Raw genomic sequence first — 25,409 nt, 5'->3', positions numbered from 1 at the left:
CTAAGCTGTATTATATGTGCTTAATATTTAGTGATTGATTTTCAATTAATCCACACCAAGATTAGCTGGTAAAACAATGCAGTCTTGAATCTAAATCGCTGCAGACTAATATAGGAGGCTGGCTCAGTATATGGTGCTCACTTACGGAGGCACTAATCCTTACTACCCATTACGGTTATTTTAGTGGTCTTAGACAACCTTAGAAAGCTCTTTAAACTGTAGTTTTGGAGAATAGCCTCCAGGCTTAGTCCAGAAGGAGTGCAATGCAGCTTGTTTTACCAGAAAGCAATCTTACTTTTATGGATTAAATGAAAAAGAACCACACAATGGATTTATAAAAATAGATATTTCTTATAAGACACTCACTAACACATGCAATCATCTCTAACTCAGAGAATTACACAATGCACACAATTTTTTGCAAATAAAACAGGTAAGTAGCACGAATACACAGTGGTCGCCAGGGGGAGACCAATCCATGTACTAAAATAGTGGGATGCGAACCATGACTCAAGTCATGACTATACCCAGAAGATGTAGAAGTGCTGGGGACCCAAGGTAAGTAACCAGGAACCCCACAGAGGTTGGTGCAGTGTGGGAACATGCCTGCATGCTCCATTCAAGTAAATGGGTGAGTCACGGATGCAATTTTAAAGAAGGACCTTTCACAGCGGGCCATGAAGAATCCCAATGGAAGACAAAATGTTGAGGAGCCACCCAACCCATGGATACCCTAAGAACCAGGACACCTACATTGGGGAAGACGGGTGCATAGGTGCGAAGTGTAGTCGAAACCGCCGTCAAACTCGGTGGAGGATTTCAGGAAGATGCCGCTGGAAAAGAAGGGTAAAGTGTCCAGTGGAACCCAAAGGTGGATTCACGGTGGGCAGTACCTGCAAGCAGAGGGGACAGAGTTCATGCCACTCAGAAGTGACCAGGAGGCATGGATGATGAATGCCAGCCGATATCAGGTGTTGCAGGAGAGTTGACAGTGACCTTGGAGCTGCAGCTGTGTGGACCAGGCAATGCTGTGGAAGACCAGGAGCTGTTCACAAGCTGACCCACATCAGATGTCGAAAGTTGAGGTGTCAGTGTCCGTCTGGAACACCAACAAGCCTTGGCAACTGCAAACAACATGGCAAGCGAAAAAAAGGTGCAGTGTCGGGTTGCGCAAGGTCCAAGAGACCACAACAAGCAGGGGAGTCAGAGTAGGCCCGAGCAATCAGGGGATCCCACTGGAGTCAAAGAAGACCCTCAAGAGGACCCACAGGAGGGAGGCACTGGAGTCGCAAGAAGACCTTGAGCGGTTTGCCAACGACACAGGCCCACAGTGCAGGAGATGTGGTGAGGAGGAATATCATGGTCACAGGAGATGATTGAGTTTGAGGCTACATGGAGCCCAAAGATCTCTGAGGAAGAGAGCCAATAGGCATTTGCAATGACAAGTTAACGTGGTGCACATTGGTTCTTTTCCTGCGGTTCCAACGAGTTATACTGGCCTCAAACTCAGTGAGAAGACAGTGCAGGCCTTGACGGAGTTGAAGAACCACCACCTGTGTTGCTGAGCCTTTCTGAGTCCCAGGATCAGCAGACTGTTCAGATTTGTTGCGATGCCTGCAGATGCAGGAAAGTGACTTCTTCACTTCAAGGAATATACCTTCAGGTATCTTGGATGTCCACAGGCCTTGGGAGGAACCTGTTTGAAGCACAGGCACAGTCTTTGCGGCAGAGGCCAGGAGCAGCATTAGTCTTCCCAGTTGCAGTCTTGGTGCCAAGAGTAAAGTTTGGGGATGCCCAGAGTGTCCAGACGGTCAAAGCAGAAGTAGTGTCAGATCTGGATCTTGTCCCACAACAAGTCTAGGGACACACCCACAGGTAAAACCTTAAGTACCCTAAAGGAAGGGTTAGGACGATTCAGGGTCCCTCCCAGAGGAGGGGCTGGACTGTGGGGAGGGTACTCCCATGTCCATTGTCAAGTTTCACGCCAGAGTGGGAGTAAACGGCTCTCAGAACTGGTTTGAACTGGAGTATGCAAGGAGGGCATCAAGTGTGCTCTTCAAGCAGTCTCTGTGGTGCTGGTATGTATTCCCACCCTGCCCCAACACACTAAATCCAATCTGGGAGGTCGTCACACCTCCATGTGACAGGATATATATTGTTTTGCCTTCCCCTGCTCAAGCTTTGCTCAGCAGCACAAGGGCAGAAACATGTCTCTGGTTGCTGTCTGGTTCTGGAAGACTGGTACCGGGATCACTGAGGCCTCAGGGAGGAGCTTTATAGTGCCTAAATTCATAAATCCCACACTGTGGTATGATTTCAACATGTTTGATACCAAACATGACAGGGTTCATTACAGCCAGTTTAGAGATGGTAATTGCGTAATGACGCTTGGCCAATCTATATATCATAATGGCTGATGCACTTACAACCCCGAAAAATGGACAACGAAATTTGTAGCTGTGTCCCGCTCATGCAGGCGCACCCTCACACTTAGAACCGAGCACCCTACCTGCAGGATTAAAAGGACTGCTTTAGGGGTGACGTATAGGTTTTAAGTGCAGTGACCTTTGATATAGAGAAACCTATATCTACCATAAGTGGTGCTAGCTAGGGGGCAAGGTCAGACAGCAAAGGGGTTGATTGCTCTGAAATTGTGTATAAAACAGAGTTTTTTTGAGGTGAGCCAGAAGACATTCCTGTCTAGTAGGGGCTATGTCTATTTATTTTGAGGCCTTTCCTTTTCTGCCGGAGATGCTGTTGGTTTCCTTTGTGATTATATTAATTATAATGAGATGACTTTCCTTTTCTACCAAGGACTCTGTCCTTTCCACTTATAATGTAGCTGTTCATTTGGGACATAGAATAATTGGATCTGACTATGTATTATGCATTTGAGACTTCACAGCATATTTTGCATTACTCTGTACCCCTTGATTTTGAGATTAGGTAATACAACCCTTTAACTAATTCGGATCTAGAACTCAGTTACTGAATGTTGCCAGTTAATTATTTATACTCAGCTAAACTAATGTTAGGTCTGATAATGAGGATGAGGTTCTTTATTGATAGATTGAGGATTGAAGCGGAACCGCTAAAGGTAACATTTGGGGTGGTCTGAGTCTCAGATTGCCCACATTTTGGGGTTTGGGGTGCTGCTCCCCATACTAACAGGTCCACCTCAGTGCTTGTTACGCAAGAAATTGACACCAAACTTCACTCTGACCTACCTCTCCCTGGAATGGTGACGATCATCAGGGTGGAGGTCCGGATCTTATTTCCACCAGCTTCAGGCGCTACAAGGCAATCAGAAATTCAATCTATGAATCCTTTGACCACTTAATTGTGAAGTGCATCACCAGGTCCTCTAATTTCTTATCCTTGGAAGCAATTTCCCTGCTCCACAAAAACCATTCCTCCTTTCCATCAGTCATTTTGGCCCAACTAAAGGTTCTAGCCTCTATCCAACCTTACAGTTCTGATTAATGTTATATCCTAGCAATGATGTCACAGTCTCATGGCCTCTATGCTCACTGGATTCCAGAGTGTGGAATCCAGGGAGCAGACCAGAGATGCAGAGTTCCCAGTGAAGTTGGTCCTTGAATGCTCCTGGGGTTGTTGACTGATTAAACTACCTTTTTCTACCATCAACCACTGTACGCCTAGTCATTTCAGTGGCCACGAGGAAGGGATCCAATTGAAGAAAACTTTGAAGAATACATGACTAGGACTGAACAAAATTCAACAATCTGAAGAATACTTACAACCCCAGGAAGGCTGAACAGTTCTTGAAAATTTCAAGGTACCTGATAACTAATAATTTTTCTCTTTAAAAAAAAAAAAGAATATACTCTTTGCGCGTAATTTGATCTACTAAAAACAATCATCATTTAAATCCAAACTAAAAAACTGCCATAGCATATCAACATAGCGCGCAATCTGTAGTTTACTATCTACTTGTAGACGAATTTTCGCCGAAAAATCACCTTTTCCTCTTTTTCAACGAGGATTGCAACATTTCTCAGCGTTCAACGTCATGTATTTCAAATGAAGCCGCCATGTCAAAAGACTTCATATAACTTACTTCGTTATTCATTTTAAATAATGCCGCCGTGTTGATTGCTACCTCGCGTGCACTGTCTCTTCCTTGTTGCCACATCAACAATTGCATCAGCGCGCCACAGCGCGTCTACGTATTAACGTCTCCTACATCATCACGCACCAGAGCGGCCATCTTGAATAACCATAGCAACCAATACTATTACTCGATCGTCGGAAGTAAACAAACCACGCTACTTCACCGATCCAACGATTTATTAACTCGGCGAGCCTACAACTTGCGGACATCAAGGAATTAACGCGCACAAGTCTACAATTTTACTGAAATCCTCACCTGGTAATGATTTAACACATTTTAAACAGGAAGTGAACTTAAAGCAACACGTGATATTTAATGAAATAAACTGCTAATAACAACATCACAACTATTCTACAACTTTGACAACGGTGACTACTTCTTTTATTTTAATTTATTGATTTAAATACCATTTGGACAACGGTGACTACATTAATTATTTTAATTTATTATTTTCAATCCAATTACAAAGTGTTATTCTAATATTTACAATTTTAATTAATCATAATGGATGTTTCATCTTCTGTAGTTGCTCCTCCCAAGTTCTTGCAGTCTCCAGGTCCGCCCTCTATGAATTGGGAAGACTGGTCGGAGTCTTTTGAAACCTACCTAGAAGCCATAGACGGGGATGTATTTTTACCATCTAGAAAATTAGCATTACTTAAACACAATTTAGGTGTCGAAGGCAGAAAAGTTCTAAAAACGTTACCTGTAACTAATCGTGTGGTTTCAACGGTTACTGATAATGATGAGACAAGTGAAACTAGTGAAACCAGTTCCAATGACACATCCATGGATGTATATTCTGATGCTTTAAAAGCATTAGAAGAAAACTATGGAAAAAAAACTAGTATAGTGGTAGAAAGACACAAATTTTTCTCTAGAGCACAATTAGCGGGTGAAAATGTGCAACAATATGTAGCATGTTTAAGAACCTTAGCCATCACATGTAAATTCAAAGATTTACACGAAGAAATAATAAGAGATCAATTTATAAATAGAATTAAAAACATCAAAATTCAAGAGCGTTTACTTGAACTCAAAAATCCATCTCTACAAAGAACTCTTGATACAGCTAGAAAAATGGAGAATACCTCCCATTATGTAAAAGAATTAGGTTCTAAAGAAGAAAATAGTAGTGTTAATGCTGTATCTGCAGGTTATAAAAAATCTGATTACAAAAGTGAAAACAAGGATGTGAAACAAAACTATTCTAGAAATAAATCTAGTTTTAACAAAAGAGTATGTTATAGGTGTGGTAGTCAAAAACATACTGCGGATTTTAACAAATGTCCTGCCAGCAAAGTTACGTGTATTAAATGCAAAAAAATTGGTCATTTTGCCAAGTGGTGTAGAACCGGTGATTACAGTAATTGGAAACGTTCCGTAAATCTTGTAGAATCTCATGCTAACAGTGATGAAGAAGAATTTAATGACAATGATAATGATATTGAAGTGATGATGTTACAGGATGATTTTGTTAATGATATCTCTGAGGACTATTGTCCGCCTAAATGTGAAGTACTAATAAATGATGTGTACATGATGCTTTGGGCGGATTCATGTTCGCCGTACACTATCATTGATAGAAATATGTGGGAAAATGGGAACAAATACAACTTAATAACCTCTGATGCACGACCTAAAGGGTATTGTGGCATTAAGTTACCTGTTATAGGTTATTTTAATGCCAAAATAACTTTTAAAGGTAGATCCTGTTTGACTAAGGTTTATGTTGTCGAACAAGGACGTGCTTTATTAAGTTGGAAAGATCTTAAGAAGATGGGGTTAGTACTAAATCCTAATCATCCTGACCAAGTGGTTTTAGCTAATGATTATCTCGAACATGTATTGCTAATGAATGGAGAATCTGCTTCAAAATGGGAATCTGTTTTTCCTAAATTATTTAGCAATGAGTTAGGATGTTTAACTAAGTTTGAACACAAAATCATTCTAAAAGCAGACAATGTTCCATCTGTCCATAAGGTGAGGAACGTACCATTTGCCCTACGGAATCCTTTAAAGGATGAATTAAATAGATTGTGTGATGCCAAAGTAATAGAACCCATTGAAGCTTCTAATTGGCTTAGTCCCATCGTTTTAGCTCGCAAACCCAATGGAAAAATTAGGATGTGTGTGGACCTGAGGGATTTGAATAAAAACATTTGGATTGATAGGTATCCTCTCCCGCACATTAATGAAATGATTTCGAGCATAAAAGATGCTAAGTATTTTTCGTCAATAGATTTGTCAAATGCATACCACCAAATCAAATTACATTCTGACTCTAAGCATCTAACATCATTCATTACACCAGAGGGTGCTTTTCAATATCTCAGAATGCCATTCGGTTTGGCATCGGCATCCTCAGTTTTCCAGAGAGTCATGTGCAATGTTTTAAAGGGTGAATTGAATGTGAGAATTTTTCAAGACGATGTTCTTATTTGGGGGAAAGACTTATCTTCTCACGACCGAACAGTACACAATATACTGCAGAAATTACAAGATGCTGGTCTAACTGTATGTGGTGAAAAATGCAAATTTGGAGTGAAAGAAATTGATTATCTTGGTCATACCATTTCTAGTGAAGGGGTTAAACCTAAAATGAAACTATTAGAAGCCATTGAAAATGCACCCCATCCCATAAATAAAGATCAGTTACGATCATTTTTGGGACTTGCAGAATACTACTCTAAATTTGTCCCAAACTTTGCTGACAAAGTGTATAATTTAAGATTGCTAATGAAAAAAGGCGTTTCTTTTGCATGGTCAACATTGTGTCAACAGGCTTTTGAAAACATCAAAAAAGATATCACAAAAGCCGTAGCGCTCAAACCATATGATCCTAATCATACCTCTATAATTGTTGTAGATTCCAGTGCTTATGGATTAGGTGCTGTTTTAATGCAAAAACACAATGAAACTGAACGAATTATTGCATTTGCGTCTCGCACACTTAAGGGTGCTGAACCTTCATATTCGGTAATTGAAAAGGAGGCATTAGCGTGTTGGTGGGGTGTAGATCATTTCAAAACTTTTATTTGGGGAACTTCTTTTGAACTAAGAACAGATCATCGACCCCTTATTGACATTTTCACAACAAAAGGTGCTTCAAGAGCCACTCCTAGAATAGCAAAATGGCTATATAGATTACAGGGATATAATTTCCAAATAAATTATGTTCCGGGTCATAAAAATATAAATGCAGACTGTTTATCACGTCTTCCTTTGCCATGTGACAAGAATGATACTATTGAGGATAAAGATGAGTGGTTAGTTGCCAGTATCGAGGAATCTTGTAATTGTGCAATCAGTGAACAGGAATGGATTCAAGCTGTGACAGATGACACTTTGCTCCAACAAATCATTAACAACTTACATGTTGGTGTAGATCTGTCATCCTTGGACAAGTCTATTCTAGCTGATTACAAAATGGTTTGGCCGGAATTGTCTTTTTATGATGGCATTCTTAGGAGGGGTGATAGATTAGTTGTACCAGAAGTTTTACGTAACAAATTATTGAACTTATTACATGAAGGACACAGCGGAATGACTAGCATGAAGAAAAGGGCCAGGAATGATTTTTGGTGGGCTGGAATGGACAAGGATATAGACAGGTGCGTTAGAAATTGCTTAGCATGTATGTCTAGTGACAAGTCTCATAAATCCCAAGAAACTACCATTTCGGCAACTCCCTTTCCTGAAAAGCCTTGGGATAGAGTAGCAATTGACATTTGTGGTCCATTTCATGTCAAAGGTATTGAAAATAAATTTGCTATAGTCTTGATGGACTTTCACTCTAAATGGCCAGAAGTAGCTTTTGTTAGAGACATTAAAGCCTCCAATATTGTTGAATTTTGTGATGGTATTTTTCGTAGGGAAGGGTATCCTAGCTCCATCTTATCAGATAATGGCCCGCAATTTATAGCTGAAGAATTTTCTATATATCTTAAAAGAGTAGGAGTAAAACACATTACCACCTCTGTATACAATCCAAGAGAAAATGGTTTGATAGAAAGATTCAACCGAGTGTTGAAAGAATGCATCCAACTTGCCAACAACAATAATGATGACTGTAAAGATGCTGTTAAGGAGATGTTGTGGTGTTATAGGAATACTCCTCATACAGCTACGGGAATATCTCCATTCTCTTTATTAAAAGGACGAGTGGCTGGATCTAAAGTCAAACCTGTGTGGATGTCTAGAAATGTTTCTAAAGTGACTGATGATAAGAACCTAACGCTTAAAGTTCAACAATATCAGGACAAATATGTTCAAAATCACAATTCTAAGATCAGTTATAATGTCAAAACATTTAAGGTTGGTGACTGGGTTCGTTCACAACTAATGGGTAATCGAAAACCTGGTTCCTCTAAATGGTCAAAGCCTAAACAAATTATTCATATGACTGGCAATATTGTGAAATTAGATGATGGGAAACAATGGAACGTGAGAAGTATCACAAGATGTAATGATCTAGAATGCAAACAAATGAAGGATCTGGTAGAAAAATCTCCAAAAACATCTGTTGGGAGAAGAGATGATGTACCCAATTCAATGTCTTTAACTACTAGGCCTAAATGTAAACCAGTTTGGATGAAGGATTACATCTGTCCTTGATTGGGTATTTCTAATGAGAATATTAATGAAATCCACTTGGTATCAATTTATATCTGTTCACTTTTAATATTATTTTTGTAGTTATTTTTGTTAATCAATTTGTTGTTTTATAGAAAGGGAGATATGTTATATCCTAGCAATGATGTCACAGTCTCATGGCCTCTATGCTCACTGGATTCCAGAGTGTGGAATCCAGGGAGCAGACCAGAGATGCAGAGTTCCCAGTGAAGTTGGTCCTTGAATGCTCCTGGGGTTGTTGACTGATTAAACTACCTTTTTCTACCATCAACCACTGTACGCCTAGTCATTTCAATTAACATCTGCAACAGTTGTGTCAATGGCATACTGACAACCTTGCTCGACAAGTAATCATGTATAAGGAGTCTTTAAAGTTCAGGCATATGGTTTGTCACACAAGGGGGTCACAGTGGGTCCCATCACCAATCATCTACTGTGGCAGCACCAGCTTCCGCAAGAAGGTGTCATTATCTGCTCACCTGGGAAATTAATGTTTTTTTAAAAAAAACATACTTCTTCATCCACTTGTTCAAATTGCCTCAACTGCAAATTTTCATCATAAGAGAACTTGTCCTGGATTGTTGCCAAGTGACTATAGGTATGAATTTATTGCCCGTCTCCTTAGAACAATCTCAATGACAGACCAGAGTTTGTCCTAATAAGACAAACTCTGGTGAGACAATCCTTGTATCTAAAATGTCTATTTTCATGTTATCTATCAGATTCTGACTCTTTTGTCAACTTGTGTTGGCAAGAAATAATAAATAAAGAGTATGCTAGTGCTTGGAGATCCTATTTAACAGAGAGCCTAAACACTTTTAAGTTCCCGTCTTTGGAACACTTGGATAGAAACAACTTTGTTTTAAGGCAGATGTTAAATCAATCAGCTATTTTTTTATCGTTTTTATTGGATAAGGTGGCGCTTGCAAAAAAAAGCATGCTTGGCTGGTTATTTAATGGTATAATAAAACCAAGCCTCAACCCTATTTATCTTTCCAGTTAAAACTGGTTTTAAGGGATAGATATCTTATGATAAGATTTGGTCGCTATCCAACAAAGGATGGGACTCCGAGATGGGTACAACATTGGCAAACACAAAATTGCAGATTATGTGGTTGTGTCAATGAAACTCTATTGCATATTGTATGTATTTGCTCTAGATTGCGACAAGAGAGACAAACACTGTTAAAACTCATTTGTAAGGAAATAGGAGTGATAAAGTACCGCCAAGCAATTACATTGTGCCTCTGAGGGCATACCACCACTTTAACAACCCATTTTGTTAAGTTCATCCTTATAGCTGAGAAGAAACTGACCCAGGCTGATGTTTTGCCTGTGTTACAGGAATAATAAATGGTTTTATAAATAACTTTGTTGTTGTATCAGTATTGCTATTGCACCGGTGTAAGATGGGTGTCAGTTAAGGTAAAACCTTACTGTTTGTAATTAGTAAAGCTCATTACAACTAGATATTAAAGCTGGCCGATCTACCCAAAATTAGTCAAAAATTATAATCTTAAATTGCTCCTTTAAAAAACAAAAAAAAATGTAAGAAGGCAGGTACGTAGACATTTGAAACCTTTTAATCATATTTATTTGAATTTAGCAACGAGTCCTCCTATGGATAGTTTCAGACATTTGTTCTGAAACATAGATTTCCTTGCATAAGATCCTAATAAAACGCTGTTAAATTTTGAGTAGAGACACAGAGGCACTTTAGAGATTAAGTTATTATTTATAATGATTAAATATCATATGTGTCCGTATCAAGTACAGCTTGTTCGAAGGGATTGCACAAAGGCATTTTAAATACTTGGCTGGGCAAGGCAGATAAGATTGAAGGTATGGAACATTTTATTATTATTGTATAGACTCATTACATAATTAAATTAAATTAAATGAACAAAATATTACTTTTATGATGTTTATGTGATGTCAGTGTTTCAGTACGGCATGTCATCGCTGAATTATCTTAAAATGTGTAATGCATCTGTCTTAAGAAACCTGATGCTTTCATTCTCCATGATTGTAAAGTTTTTTATTAATTGGTCAATAAAGGCTTACAAACTCGACTAATCCACAGAATGCTTACTATATTCACAATTGTGGTTTCAGGAATATTTTTCTCTGATTTTAAAATCTCACTTGACCATGTAATGCTCTCTTCAGATTCCCAGAAATCCTCCAGTGAATCCTCCTCTTGTCAGTCAGCCCAGGACTCCCTCCTCTCTGGCAGATGATTACCACAAGGCATTAGACAATACACTTAAATATCTAACAATCAAGTATTGAAGAGAACCAAACTGACACATGTGACCTTATCTCTGATAATTTCCTGAATCAGTCCCTTCCACCCCTCATCAATGACCTGAGAGTAGCCAACGTTGTGGGGAGACAGTCACTCTCCACTTTAATCTAGTGTATTTGATATCCCTATTCAGAAAGAAATTCATCAATTGTTGCAAACTTTTGAATTTAAGAAGGTTGACATTATATCTTAAACTTTGAAAGATTACAAACAGTGGGGTAATTTAACTTTGTCAAGAAGTCGCTTATTTCAAACAGTCAAAACACATTACTACATTACATTTGCCTTTTATTTGTCCACTCTTAGCATTAATACTCCAAATGTTCATTCCAATTCTAAATTATCTTTGTAAACATATGGTGAAGGAATATGTGGTGTAATTTATGTATGCAACACATTTCTACCCAAGAGCAATGGAGAGTTGTTCACTGAGGAGTTAGGACATAAAACCTTGGAGGACAAATTATTTAAGATTATGTACACAGTTCTGCTGTTTCTACATTTTCATTTAACAAACTGATAGAGTCACTTTTCTTTTTTGAGTTTTGGAAGGTCACTGAAATACAGCTATGGTTTTAAACCCCTTTATGAGCTTAGTGGGAAGTTATATATTTAAATGCATTAGAGGTGATGTTAAATGGCCGTCAAACTCTAAACAATGTGTTAACTGATTAATTTAACCAATTAAGATCAAGCCTTATTCGGGACAAAAAATAGTCAAGTAACTTTCTAATGAAGATAATTCATTATGTTCATGCTGCAGTTTATTTATAGAAAGATGATGTGATATTTGACTGGCGGGCGGATAAATAGTGTGAAGGAGTGTTTTATTTAGCCGGACATGAAGGAGAAAGGGCCTCTAAGCAATGGTGGGCTGGTGGTTATTCTGTAACCAAAAACGAAAGCACTACTGGGAGGTGACTGGAACTTAGTCCAGAATCCTTCCATGAAGATGTCTTTCCATCCTTGTTCTCAGAATGTCTCGCAAAGGGGGCTACTTGGGGATATGATATCAGATATCTCCATGGGGGACCCCTGGAGATGACTCCAACACACACATTGGGATTATATTTACACTTCCTATTATCCCCACCCTTGTGGCTCATGTACTTGACACCGCCATACCAAGAGGGTTTCTGATCACAATCACAATCATATCTAGCTTGATCTGGGTGTATTGAGACCACCTCCAAGTCAATGGAGAGGGAGCCTGTCTCACTGCAAATTGCCTGACGACAACACTCAACTACGCTCCCAACTCAAGGTCTTTTAGGAACATAATAAAGAGTCATTTGACTCCCCTAATAAACTTTGGGCCGCTAGAAACGCAACTGTAAGCGGGATATCATCTGAGACACATCCCATAGGAAACAAGAGGCCTCCAAGACCCAAACCAAACTAGAACTCAATGATAATAGTATAATGATACACTTTCATAAGCGAATAAAATCTCATCACTAATATCAAATTCACCTATTACGAACTCTCCATCAACCCCGACTCACAAATATGTGGTCGGGAAGGCTCTGCTAAATAGGCCTGAGGTTGCTAATTAACAGGTCACAGGAGGGGTGGCATTTTGCTGGCAGACAAACATGCGAACAGGAAACTCAGTTCCCTCACCCAGATAAGCGCAGCAACACCAAAGTGTCCAGGGAAATTAGCCCCTATAAAGCACATATAGCAAGAAGGGTGCACACATTCCCAAAACACCATAAAGGTAGATGCCACATGAAGTTAGGAATACGCAGCAAATCAGGACACAGCATACACAGTACAAGCAGTGATTAAGTGCCCCTTATGTCGGACATCAGGACATATTACCTACTGGCCCACCTCGTGTCCATGCAAGGTCGAAGTCCACCTACATTTGTTATCAGAGGCCTTATTTATGACTCCACAGACAAGGCCCGCAATCTTTTAACAAACAAGGATCGCCAGAAGTACTTCTATGACACCCAATAATGGTATAAAGACGAGCTCAGATTGATTGTACTTTGAGACAATCCGCAGACCGCTTCAGTAACTGTGCTCCTGGTCGAAATGTTTAATTAAACCAACTGTTCCTGGTTTGCCAAACACCTCTTCTCTTTAGTTTTTTCAAGGTAAATTCATATTTGAGCAGCATGGTGTAAAGACAAAATGGCCACTCGAACGTTGCACAAATGACATTCGAAGCACATCCACAAAGCCAAGCGGCACATCAGCTGAGGAAAATTAACACCAAACAAAGTTGATTGTCATCTAAATCATTGTTGAAAAGTTCTTCAATATCAGTATCAAGTCAGAGTGAAGATGATGGCTGTGTGATGTTGATGTTTACCTCAGAGAAAAATGCATGTGTGGTACTAGTCACATTTGAAGAAACGTACAAATCAAAGTCGACATGAAAAAGCACCCAAGTCTTTCAAACATTGTCCAAAGATTACCCTAAAGATAAATGGATGTTCGATACCGTTCATCATCGACAGTGGTTCGTGGATAAACATTATGCCTGAGGACAAATACAATGAATTATCTCCTTTTCCACAGCTTATGCAATTGAAAACTAAAATATATGCATGGCTGCATCAACACCCCAGGAAAGTTAAGGTTAATTTGAAACTATGACAAAACACAAGAACACACAAGTGCAGGCTCCCATTCATGTACTTCCATGAATGCTCATCAAGAAATAGTATATCAGCTGGTTCCCTTTGTTATATAGTTGGTTAGGAAAACACAAGACTATGAAAGTACAGTTACATATAGAGGAGGCTTACTGTCCTATTGCACAGGGAACAGACGATTGCATTTCATTTGCAGAAGGCAGTTGAAAAAGAACTTGAGTCAAATACTCATACATGATATCAATGAGTGTTCCACTGGTCCGACGCCATGGGTTTCTCTCATAGCGGTAAAGCCCAAAAGAGACAGTGGAGGAGCTGTAGGGATCTGCCTTGATGTATTTAATGACCAAGGCACTGTTATGTTATGTTATTTTAATGAAATTTTGTAAAGCACTCGTTCACCGATTGGTTTCTTGGTGCTAAATCTAGAAGGAGCCGGAACGTTAAACAGGTCAATTGTACGCCTGCCTGTACAGCCAGGTTTTAAGCAATTTCCTGAATTTCAAAAGATCAGTGCTAGACCTAATTTTTAGAGGGATAGAATTCCATAACTTAGGGGCCAGGAATGCAAACCAGGCTCCTCCTTGTCGCTTTAACTTAAAGGTAGGTAATCCAGGTCAGCACATCGCTGACACGATAACACAATAAAATGGTGTGACGGTCTTCACTAGCCTGATTTAAATAAGGAATATCATCAGCTGGAACGCAAGGAGAATTGCAAATACATTACAAACTTTTCTACACATATCGGTCTGTTCTGATATAAAAGACTACATTTTGGTGTCATCTGCTGCAGAGCTCTTCCAAGACGTCATTCGATGTGGTAACTAGATACAATATCTAAAAAAATATATTGAATGGACAGAATATCGAATCCAAAATATAGAATGGACATAATATCGAATGGACATAATATAGTGGTTAATAATATCGACATGCAGGTAAGTAATATCGACAGTCAAAATATCGAAGTGCATAATATAGGCATTAAAATATATCCTATTTTTAATAGTATACATTTTTTAAGTGTTTTGTATGTTAGTATATGTGTATATTATTTTTGTAATGTATGTTTAATTATTTTTTAAAGTTAAGAAATGTATGTAAAATAATTTTTGAGTCTTTTACTTCCGTAGTGTGTTGTGGGTTTATAGGGGATTAGGGTGGAAAGTAATTTAATTATAGTAAATTAAATATTAATTTTTAAGAATGATTAATTATTTATAAGTTAATTTTGCGTTTTAGTTCTGTTGCGGGTTGTAGGTTTATTGGGAGAATAGGGTGGGAAGTAATGTAATTGTATTTAGGTAAATATTTATTTTTATGTATTGGTATTGATAATTAATGTATTGATAATTAATTATTAATTGGTAATAATTTTTTGATAATTAAGTGTTATTAATTGATTAATTGATAATTATGTTAATTATATTAATGTATTATTTGGAGTGGATTGTGGCTTTATAGGACAATAGGATGGGAAGTAATATGATTGTAATTAAATAAATATTTATTTTTATTTATTGTTATTGATAATTAATGTATTGCTAATTAATTATTAATTGGCAATACATTTTTATTAATTAGTAATTATTTTGTATTAATTGATCATTGTGTTAATTTGTATTAATGTATTATTCTCAGTGGGTTTTGGGTCTATAGGGTAAATCGGGTGGGAAGTAATTGAATTGTAATTAAGTAATTATTGAAATTATTTTTGGGTATTGATAATTTATTGTTAATTATTAATTGGTAATTGGTTTATTACTTATTACATGTTTGGTATTGAAAATAATTTGGTTGTTAATTAATTATTAATAGGTAATACATGTGTACTAAATAATATTTTTTGGTATTCAAAATAATTAATTATTAAATATTTTGTAATTGGTAATTAATTTTAAATAATGTGTTATTGGTTTTGATTATTAATTTATTTTTATTGAAATATTAAATCATTACTTTCCCTACTATTGCATTCACTGGAGTGGGAATAGTAATTTTTACCCCTACGCTATCCAGCGCTTTCCCTACTATTGCACTCACTGGAGAGGGAATAGTAATTTCTACCCGTACGCTATCCAACGCTTTCCCTACTGTTGCACACTCTGGAGTGGGAATAGTAATTTTTATTTCTGCGCTACCTATAATAGAAAAACACAATATGTTTAACTCCTGTCTTACTCTGTTCTATCTCTACTCCGATTTCCCATTCTACCTTACATACCCCTTGTGTCCAAGAACTTAGCTCCTCTTCTATTGCTTGTTCTAATTCTTCTTCTCTGCCTTTTCTGCGTGACTCAGTAGATACTAAACCTACAAAACAACATTTATATTACTCTCTGCACTTTTCTACTACTCTCTCTGTATATTACTATTGAAGGAAGGACTACTTACTTCTCTTACTGATTCACTCGCTTGTAACTCTCCTTCTTTAGTTTTTTCTTATTTCTCTTTGTTATCTTTCAACGTCTATGTACAGTGTCTCCTCACAGGCTCATTGAGTAACTATTATCATTCTCTCTTTCTTCCTACTAGTACCCACAATACTCAAACATTCTCAGTCAAGGTAAGTATGTCCAAGAACTAATGAACTAAGTATTAAGAACCAATAGCCACTTTTAAACTATGCCACTTAGCTCTGTGTTCTCTTCTCCTTTCAGGAACTGCTGACTTTTCTGGCTCCTCCTCTGAGGAATACTCCTTACTCCTCCTGGTTCAACGGGCTCAAGAAACGCGGCAACAGGACGTCTTCAATTTCTGACGCGGTAAGTATTTACTAAAGAAGTCGTACTCCCGACGGGAGTTGCGGACGAAGTACCGGGTGGACCCGATGCGAAAACTAAGGTTTTTTTGCCACTTGAATACGGAGCTTCAAAATACGGTTGCACTCGGCTGAAAATCTCTGGTGAAGTGCGCAGTGTTTACTCAGCGCGTGCTTCTAATCACCTCAGGACACCTGTGCGCTGAAAAGGGGGCAACAACTAGACCGCGACCTCGTTTTCGAGATCGGCGGCCATCTTGGAATTCCGGGAATGTTGTAGGACCGACCAGCTGCTGCCTCTTGCCCACCTTTTCTTCTTCTGGCTAGAGCTTCTTTGTGACCAAGTACCCATAACTGTTTGCACATCATTTGAGGTTCTGACACGCACTCTCTGGAGTGGGAATAGTAATTTTTACCTTCCCGCTATCCAACGCTCTCTCTACTGTTCCACTCGCTGGAGAGGGAATAGTAAATTTTACCCTCCCACTATCCAACAGTGATGTACATTTTTTTAAGAGGTTACATATAATATTTATTATTTTTAACATCTTTTAAATAATTTAAGTATGTTTTAGTTAAATATATTGATCATTTAATTAAGTTAATGTTACTTTTTACATATTTTACAAATTCGATATTTTTACATTCTATATTTTAACAAACTATATTTTGTCTTCAAAATTTCTATACTTACCTGTTGTAGATAGGGAGACGATATTTTGTACTTCGATATTTTGGCGTCGCTATTATGTCCATTCTAAATTATTTTAGTGAACCAAGCCATGTATCATACATCCTGTCATGAATGCTTTCAATTATAATGATGACATATTGGTTTTCGGAGCTACACATAAGGAACGTGACAAAACTCTCACGCAAGTATGTCATTTACTAGCTGATGCAGGTTTATAGTAGTGTAGTTCCTATATTCCCAATAGGCTCTGCGCATTGGAATAATATAAACAGCAGTGTAGACGTAGGACTGAGGTCGACTAGGTCTCTACTGACTATATTAGACTTAATTAGTTTTGCCAGCTAGCTCAGAGGTCACTAGAAACTTTCTTGAGTAAACAAGGAGGAGTTTAACTTCCTTGGATAGACAAGAAGGGATTAGCTTTTGACAACCATGAAACATGCCAACTTTGCTCCCTCAGAATAAGAGTGTATCTCTAGAGTCATGTGAAAACAATAGACAGCTATTTTACTCAGTCAATCGTGCATACTTAGTTTCACCAGAGTGCAGAGAATAGAGAGACGGGTGTTTTCAATAAAAGGTGTTATTTATTGAGCAGTCTTCTTTCTCATGCAAGAGAAATGAATTGCCACAATTGCAATACTTAGCATAAAGTAAAGTGCGTACAGTAAAAGGAGTATTATGAAATAATACTGTAAAAGCATTGATATGGTTTCCGAGCCATATGATACTTTGAAATAGATCAAATATAGACATACATATATACATTGACTAACGTACTCAACTGGTGCTTCTAAATACGCCTACCCCGGTGTACCTGACCTAAGCCTAATACGTGGGAAGGAGTAAGTAAGTAGCAGTTTAAGTTAAGTTGGTTTTGCCAAGAATCTGAATCAAGAATTCTCTTTAAGGGTTTAGTCAGCTCCGTACCTGGGTAATAGAAAGCAGGAGGTCTGGTATCTCTCTCGCAGGACTCGATATCCCAGCAACCCGCAAGGGCGGCTGAAAACACCGGAGCAGGATTTTCTCGGCTGGAGAAAAAGACAGCGTCTTTCTCAGTGCGTCAAAAGGGAGGGGCGGCGTCCGTGGGCTCTCGCATCAGCTGGGCTCTCGGGCAAGTAGATATCCGCTCTGCTCCAAACCACCGTGTGTTTGCTTAAGGCAAGGTTGGTATATTTATACCTGAAAGATGCCGGGTTTGACGTAAGGTTGGACATAAGACGTCACCAAGAACTAACAGTTCTTTCTGACTCTAGGAGTTCTTGTGCAAATCAAAACAAGAGCAGGGGGTTTCCCGGGCTGCTGGAGGCTTAGTTTGTTTAAAGAACGCGTTGTACTTTCTAGGAGCCTAGAGGAGTAGCCATGCTGTATTTGGACTGCATGGGTTGTTACTAAATTTGGATATGATTCTTATGCCTTTATAAGGATATTATTTATTATAACCACATAAGGGCATGAATCAGGAATATCGAATTAGGGTCCTAGATAGAATTACAACACCCACTCCACGATCTAATGTCCCTCATTACTTAAAACTAAGCAATAGTAAACATATAATGGTGCATGTGTTTTCCAACCCACCCCAAAATACATAATTTGCATTTGAAATGGTATATGGTAAAATACACGAAAATGAGTATTGGTACTGTACGTTTTTCAAGTAGTGGTATCATTCAGTTAAAAAATGCATATATATATCAGCTGAAATGAATTGCGAAAATGTATACATGAAATGGCTCTTAATACAGAAGAGAAGGTCGAGACCATTCCATCACATAATAATACAAATGCTGTACATGTGCTAGAGGCTGAGGTAAAATATTGTCTCTAGAGTCCCTAAAATAGAAGCTCTGTTCTCTAAGAATAGTTTTACTTTAAGCAGAGTACATGTGCCAGGAAAAGGTAAATATTTTGGAATTGAGAAAAAAATAATTTCGCTCTCAAGGGGAAAAATAGTTCTAATTGTTTTCAGTAGCTTTTGTTTTTCAAAGCTGAAGGCCGAATTCAGAGTTCAGGGAACGCTGAGTGCTTGTTGCTGAAAAAGTTATTCTTTCTGTTCAGGGGAGAACATCATTTCAGGCAGACTCGCAAAAAATTGGTGTACGACATCAGGTGAAAGTTCCACCAAGTTTGAAAATGCCGAAACAGTGCAGTCGTGAGAATGATTGCTATCATTGATGTCAGGATCAGCAATGCTCACTGAAGGTTGTACCTGTGTCATGCTGCTCTCATCTCGTACTTCACTGCCACATACTCGTAGTGGTGAAGTCTCAACGAATCCCGTCATCAGAATAGGTAGCCGCTGGGGACAACACGATGCATGAGCCGTTACAGGACCTAGCAAGGTATCTGTATCCATTGGTACTGCTGATGGTAGTGTAAGACAGATGTCCAACACGCATTCTTCTCCGCATAGCATACATCGAAGCACAGGTAAGATGCAATTTTGCCAGATAGGTCTGAATAAAAGAAACCAGGTCATATTCAGATCTCTTAGCCGGACTAATCCAAGGACTTTAGTTATGCGGTCCCGATAGCGTATAGCTAGGATTGTTTCTTCCATCGTTGCTGGAGTCTTGTCTGAGACTTGGCTTGCCATATCATAGCAGAAGAATCAAAAATAAAATTCCTGGCTCCAGTCCCAAAAGTAGAGGTAGGCCGCCAAAGACAGAATGGACAAAATTGGGGAAGATGCCCAGAACTGTTTCAAAGGGTGTTAACAGTCCCAAAAAAATTGTCTTAAATACATGTGCAATGCCACTGGTACCTGACATGTTTAGGATTTGGCTTAGCATTTCTACGAAATGCGCGGAGCAAGTTGTTGATAACAGGGAATTTATCTCTGCCGATGTCCTTGCAACTTGCAGATCATACGTTTCTTTGGACGAAGTCAAAGGCACAGTTGTCTGTAAAAGAATATACTTCATTCTGCTTAAAGTATCAATTCGAATAGAAGAGATATTCAAACGAGGCCATATTGCCGCCTCCATATCTGGAGTGCTGTTTGGATACAATACTTGCATACAGCAAGTGACCATGGAACTCACGCTTAAGGGATAGGCTTTCCCTGGCACCATGCCACAACAGCTTTGGTCATTTATTAGAATATAACTCCCGTTAGAAAGTTGTCTAAAGAATGGCTCTTTCTGTGTTGCAGGAGTGTCGTGCAGGTGACAAGAAAGGTTATTCGAAGACCCTTCGCAGGCTCCATGCAGGTTAATGCCTTGACACGGGAGGGTACCGCTTAGTGATCATTTACAATTTTTACCACTAAGAAATACATCCTTTTTCTTTTCACTGTAACATTTGTGTGTATAAGGTACTTTCCATGTTGACTTGATGTACCCTTTACCCAACCTTTCATACTGGCCCACTGGTATATATTCTTGGCAATATTTAAACTGGAAAGTTGTTATCGGAATTGTGATTATTCCGTGTATTATCCATTCAATGACAGGTCTTTCTCACATTGTCAACGGTAATCTCTCAAGTTTTTCAATGCTCAGAATCGTATAGTCTGCTCCTTTTTTTGCCAAACTGATTTGTTTATCAGTAAGGTTAAAGATAGAGAATAATGACGTTGTGTTGATTAAACGCCATGGTACGTAGCCTGAACGCAGATTTTGCAACGTTTAGCCAAGATGTACCATAGAACGTAATTGGGACTGACCATGTTGTAACATTAGTAAGTCCTGCTCTATTATATCAATAGCAGATGATACGATACTGTCCAGTGAATATATTCTGGAGGACAGAGTCGTTAACCCATTGTCCACAACAGAAAGGGATTTTTCCAAATTAATACGATCAATTTCTCGTATTTTCTCTGCTGTTTGAATTTGCATTACTTTCCAAGCTTCGTTGTACGCAGAGTATATACCGGCCGCTAAGAAATGTTTTTGACGCTGTTTGCGTGGTCCCAGAATGAAATCACGCAAGTCAGCACCGTCTTTAAGTAAAGTCAAGTGTTGCTTAATTTCTGGCAGTGTGGATTTTTGTAGCCATTCGAGGCATAGTTTCCCTACACTGTATGTTGTAACTATCCCTGGATGTTGTCTCTGGGAGTATCTTGGGTCTCGCCTGGTCATTTTGAACCCATGGGCCTCATTTATGAGGCCTTGCGTCAGTTTTGCGCTTCCGATGCGTCACTTTTTGTGACGCATCGGCGGCGTAAAACATGCCTCCTGTTGTGCACTATTTACAAAGTGACGCATCTAAGCAGATGCGTCACTTTGTAAACCCCTGCGCTACATTATACCTGCGTCAGGTATAATGTATGCAGAGGGGGTGTTCCCCCGCAAAAAGTCTCGTAATAGTGACGCAGTGAAATCTATGAGATTTCACTGCGTCACTTTTAGGACGCTATTGCATCAAAATCTTGCGCCTGCCTCACAGCAGGCATAAGACTGACGCAAGACCTTTCACATGGGGCTTTCTCCATGTGAAAGGACGCATTGCTGGAGTTGCGTCACTTTTGTGACACACCCCAGCAATGCGTGACTTTTGCGCTTACAGATACGTCAGAAATACTGACGTATCTGTAACTCATTGCGACATGATGCGTCATACTGTAAATATGACGCATCAATCAGGTCGCAAGGAGGGCGCACTGAGAAGTGACGCATCGCTGCTTTCACGCAGCGATGTGTCATTTCTCATAAATGAGGCCCCCTGTATTTTGTTCAGGAATCTATCTTGACAGTTATTTGTGTCTGTGGGCCAGATCAACCATTTTTTCCAATCAGGAAGTGTTCTGTTTTGGTGTAAAATATGGGATACGTCTATCTCCATATCAGTAGTGCTATTACTATCAGGTATGGGCTTTGGATTAGGCGGTTTGTTTAAGTCTTTAATTTTGGCTAGGCCAAGACAGGTAGTCTGCTGAATGGTGTCATTCAAGAATATTAATTGCTCTGGGATCATGCAGGCTCTAAACAATGCTTCTAAACCTTGGACCTGCCATTCTTTTGTACCCCAGATGGTCTTTGTTTCAATGTTGTTTTTCCAGAATTCAAAACCAGATGTAATCATTTTTTCATAAAATGTTTCAGAATAGATCAATTTAGTATTTGTCAGCATTGTTTTCATTCCTGTCTTATTTAACATTTTAAAATAAAACGTTTCTGCATCACTTGTGTTAAACCCTGAGAAGTATGGGAATTTTTCATAAAATGTTTTTGAGCTGTTTTTAGGAGGTGTTGCACAATGTTCCCATTGATTATATTTAAAAACATTTCTAGGCTGTGCAGATTTATGCAAATAGTGATGACCAAAATGATTATAGCAGTACATTTCTTCATAATTTGATGAACCCTGTAAATAATCATGTTCTGTGAATTTCGCTGACATTACTAAATCTGACATCATATTATTAATATTTTCAAAGTCCCAATCATCAGAAAAAGTACTTGGTTTTACAAAGTCACTTAATGAAATCTTGAACTGATGTGGATATTTCGCTCAATCGGGCTAAAAATGTCAAAATCAGTTCTGTCCCATGCTACCCCACCAGGTATTTGATTGGCTGTGACGTTCACTGATAACAGTTCTATTTTCTCGATGTGAGATGACTTGTGAGGTTTTAGGACCAAGTTGATGTTCTGACTTGCTGTGTCCATTGTACTGTATTTTCCTTCAAAGAATTTTCCCAAACAAAGAACCATGATGAGCCAAAGCAGGAGGAAAAGTACACCTTACACAATCCAAAATTCAATCCATGGAGAAATCAGATAGGTTTCTTTGAGTTGATGAAAGAGTTCAGTTACTTTGTCTTTGAAAGTTTTTGTTGCTGGCGTTTCTTCATGTTCACTTGGATCATCAGAAAAGTCATCGAAATTGATGAAGTAGCCAGTTGCAGTTCTGTCAATTGTTGACATTGTCTCCGGTTTTTCATGTGCTTTTGGATTTTTCTTTGTTTCATTAGCATAGTCTGAGGCTACATCGTTGTAGACTGGTGTTTCTTGACGAACTGTTGCAATTTGGGTTTCAAGAGGCACAAGTTCCATGGCTTTATTGCATATTCCATTTTTATTAACTGCAGGTTTATCAAAAGTGATTAGTCTCTCAGTTTGAACCTCTTGTATTGTAGCAAATTTTGGTGTTCTGCTATTTCTTGGGAGTCCACTTGGCCTACTACTTATTATTGGCCACATGATTGTGGTTTTACCAGGTCGATGGATACAACTCGGTTCTCCTTTTTACCAGCAAGGGGCGGTAGTACAACTGATCTTGTTCCACTGACAACTAAGACAGGTACTGCTTTTCTGTAAGAAGGCCCAAATTCCTTCTTTACCGTGATCTTCTCTCTGACCAGATCCCCAATTTTTGGATCCAGACAGGTCTTGCTGGGACAGGTGTTTTTTCTTCAGTGGCCTTTGGCTGTTGCTTTAACTTTATGTTGCTCAGGTTTCGTCTTGTTTCATTTAAGTCCTGTAAAACAGCCAAACGGTGTTTGATATCAAAGCATTTTTCTTCTATCACTGAAGTCTGACTATCTAAGTCCTGGATATGCATTCTAGTCCCGAACAATAGTTCGTACGGACTGAGACCTTTTAGAGAATTTCTTAGCAGATTATTAAGACTACATTGGACACTTGTTAAATGTTGGACCCATCCATCACCCGAACCTAATACCCTCGCCGTTATAGATTGCTTTATGTCCCGTTTTTTTCTTTCCACTACCGCATTTCCCTCAGGATGGAATGGACAAGAGTACCGCAATGCAATGCCCATGCTGGTCATGGCCTCCTTATAAGCTCGAGAGCTAAAAGCAGGACCCTGGTCAGAATGTAGCATGCCAATTGCGTATGTGCCGATAAAGACTCGCAAATCTTTTATAACAGTTCTGGCGTCAGCCGAGCGCTGGTGTCTACATTTTAAGTGAATCTAGTGTTAAACATGAATGGGACGCATTTTTCCTATTGGATTTCTGCGTATAGATAGCCTTATGCTTTCTAAAAGAAGGGTCCTGGCAATACTCCGGTCGGTTCGCGACTGCGATCTCTGTTGCAGTTTGGACAGCCGATTGCAAATTTGTGAAATTGCAGGCTCATCCCCGGCCACCAGTATTCTGATTGTAATTCTTTAAGATATTTCAAGATCTCTTGGTGCCTTGGACCCAATCCCATATGTGCGTCTGCTATTAAAAAGACTCTCCTGTTCGTGTTTGGAATTACTCTATCCCCCACTCCAGGGATTCGAGCAAAAGGAACGGAGTTTGCATCAATTTTGTATGTATAAGTGAGTGGATAGTTCAGAGGTAATGCTGCATAGTCGCCTTTTAAAGACGCTTTTACCGCCAGCATAGTTTCTCCGTTTATGTATTTATCTGAATGATTTTTTGTGGCTATGGAAGCCGGTTGAGCTGCTTCCGCTGTGGCTCTGTGAGCCAATGAATTCCCTGCAACATGAACGCCATCACGTTGATGACTCAGTGTATGTATCACGTGAGTCTTTTGTAGTTCTTTCTGCAAAAGAACTACCTGTTCCCAAAGCTTTTTATGCTTTATTGTGGCACCTGTGTCATCTTTGTAATCGTTTTGAACCCAGTTCTGCAAGTCATTATTGCAAGATTTGACGCAGTAATGCAAATCGCACACTATTAGTTTGGGGAATTCGCGATCGGCATTTTCAAGCGCCATCTTTAAAGATCTTATTTCAGCTAGCTGAGTTGAGCAGTTTCTGAGTGATTCAGATTTGGTAATTAATGGTCTGAATTTACCCAAGCGCCAGCGACCTTTAACAATCGCGCACGCTGCGTTGTAGGATTTTTTCTCTATATCGTAGTGTTGTGCAAATCTGGCCATATAGATTACACATGTGTATTGTTCGAGAGGCAGTATTTCGATTGGCAGAGAATATTCTTCTTCATATTCTAGATTTTCTAGTTTTTTGATTTTCGGGTCAAAATAGTATTTCACATCTTCTGCAGCAAGAGAATTTTCCCATTGTATCCATTTTGGATCTAATGCCACGGCAGTCAAATCGCGTGGGCTTGTTAATGCCTCAAGGGCTGATTCTGCTGTTAAAACAGTTATCCTCCTGCCTTGGGCTTGGGCTCTTTCTTTTGCTACAGCAGTTTGAACTGCTATGAGAATTTTTTCAGTACAACTGAATTTCATTTCAGCTTGTGTGTACAAGTGTGATTTGTAAGCTATTGGTACCGTTTCTCCCTCATTAGAGGTCAGGTACGTGAATCCGCATCTTCCTGGGATGACTCGGATTACAAGTTGCGTATGTTTTCGCGTGTTTGCAATTTTGTTTTA

This window comes from Lissotriton helveticus, chromosome 7 (assembly GCF_964261635.1).
Source record: "Lissotriton helveticus chromosome 7, aLisHel1.1, whole genome shotgun sequence".
NCBI classification, from domain to species: domain Eukaryota; kingdom Metazoa; phylum Chordata; class Amphibia; order Caudata; family Salamandridae; genus Lissotriton; species Lissotriton helveticus.
This window is presented reverse-complemented; position numbering follows the sequence as displayed.